This window comes from Macrobrachium nipponense, chromosome 24, assembly GCF_015104395.2.
Source record: "Macrobrachium nipponense isolate FS-2020 chromosome 24, ASM1510439v2, whole genome shotgun sequence".
Taxonomy (NCBI): Eukaryota; Metazoa; Arthropoda; class Malacostraca; order Decapoda; family Palaemonidae; genus Macrobrachium; species Macrobrachium nipponense.
Window position 1 is genome coordinate 25,387,376 of NC_061091.1, and position 2,500 is coordinate 25,389,875.

Sequence of the window (2,500 nt, forward strand, 5' to 3'; positions counted from 1 at the left end):
TATATATATATATATATATATATATATATATATATATATATATATATATATATATATATATATATATATATATATCACATCAGGAAAACCATGAATATAAGGGAAGAGGTGTCCAATCAGACGACAATCATGTACACGTGTTTTATTATTAAGAAACGTTTCATGTTGTCACCAACACATCATCAGTCTGCAATTGAAATTCAACATTAAAATAAACTTAAAAATTATAATAAAATAAAAAAAAATAAAAAATAATCAGAACGTTAAAATAGGGAAAGAGAAGAAAACTACCTATTCATAAAGAAGGAAAGAGCTGAGTGACTAAATACGGTAAGGTCTGCATACAACGTAAACCTCATTGCCACGAAAATTTAAATAAGGCAAAAGTATCGTCAACATATCGTCTATAAAAAAGACCCGGTAACAAATAGTTCTTGGTAATTTTAAGCCACTTTTTTATAGACGATATGTTGACGATACTTTTGCCTTATTTAAATTTTCGTGGCAATGCCAGCTTTTTTTAGATTACATAAATGAAGCCCATCCTAACATTAAATTTACGTTGGAAAATGAGAAAGATGAATCCCTGGCCTTTTTGGATATAAAAATAACTAGAGATAACCACCTTTTCAACACAAGTGTTTTTAGAAAGAGTACCTTCACTGGGCTCGGAAACAACTATTTTAGCTCGTGTTTCCGTAATTTTAAGATTAATGCTATATCTACTTTGGTTTTTTAGGGCCCTTCGGTACACATCTGATTGGCTCTCCTTTCATCTTGAAATCGAGTTTCTTTTAGAATATTTTGTTAAGAACTCGTTTCCCAAAAAGCTGGTTTTTAACATTACTAGTAAATTGCTAACGAGGTATCTGTCAGCACCCACCCTTAATTTTAATGTACCTAAATTAACGATGTATGCCCCCATCCCATTTATTCATTCAGACAGTTTACGTGTAAAAGTTAGAAATATTATTGAAAAGGAATTTGGTTTTTTGAAACTAAATCTTATTTCCATGAATCCACAAAAAATTGGAGGGGGGTTTTTTAATTACAAAAGGACAAATTACAGGATTTCATGAAGTCCAATATCATATATAAATTTGAATGCCCAAGATGTCTTGGTATTTATGTTGGTTCTTCACGGAGACTGTTACAAGTCCGTTATTACAGCCATTTGGGATTAAGTTATAGAACTGGGTCCAGAATCTCTAATCCCGAGTTCTCTAATATAAGAATACATGCTAAAAGTTGTAAGGTTACTATCGAAAAGAAACATTTTTCTATAATTGGCACCACAAAGCAAACTACCCATCTAACTACCCTTGAGTCATTGTTTATTAAGCACCTTTCACCTAGTTTAACTCCACCCCTCGTCCATCGTCCTCTCTCTCTGGCGTGAGGTTTTACGTTGTATGCAGACCTTACCGTTTTTAGTCACTCAGCTCTTTCCTTCTTTATGAATAGGTAGTTTTCTTCTCTTTCCCTATTTTAACGTTCTGATTATTTTTTATTTTTTTTTATTTTATTGTAATTTTTAAGTTTATTTTAATGTTGAATTTCAATTGCAGACTGATGATGTGTTGGTGACAACATGAAACGTTTCTTAATAATAAAACACGCTGTACATGATTGTCGTCTGATTGGACACCTCTTCCCTCTATATATATATATATATATATATATATATATATATATATATATATATATATATATATATATATATATTATATATATATATATATATATAGAAGAATCATAGGGGTAGCAGACCCGACCAACATCCAGGTTGAAGAGGTAAAGGCATGTCTTTCACAGGTATCGTTTTATTACAACCGATGTGAAACGTCGGTGTAATAAACGATACCTGGTGAAAGACATGCCTTTACCTCTTCAACCTATATATATATATATATATATATATAATATATATATATATATATATATATATATATATATGGATAACAAATGGCTTTGTAATAACCGAACACATGTATATTCAGGCGCCTTAGACACTGTAAACATTTACCATTTTCAGTTGCATACGCTGTAAACTCAAGGTAAAATCCTGAAAATACTGATACATCGAATGCCGTAATATAAACACAAAACGAAGATTACATATGTAAATTTAAGGTGATGGAAAATGACGACCGAATTCTAGAGAATAATGTGTATATATCTGATGACACAACTTCAGCCCAATGTAAACTCAATGAGATAAATCGTATATAAGAAAACTAGGCGTGATCCGACCTCAAGCCTACTTGCGATGCGTGCAAGATTTTCCCCTCAAGCATAATTTGTAAACGTTATATGAGGCGTCCAGTCCTAAAACCCACACTCGCCACAAATTTGAGAAATGTATTTTATCGTACATCTGGAATCCCCTTCGTTTCCTCTTTCAAATGGTGTAAGAGAGTGTATATTTTGATGATGAGAATATGGTTCAATTTTGCATTATATAATCTGTACTTTTGTAAACTTCAGCATTAATTTTGCT

General features: G+C 31.4%; 1 protein-coding gene across 1 annotated transcript in view; it reads right to left on the reverse strand.

Moving 5' to 3' along the window:
* Positions 1 to 2,500, reverse strand: part of LOC135205530 (discoidin domain-containing receptor 2-like) — a 580,705-nt gene that overhangs the window by 94,842 nt on the left and 483,363 nt on the right.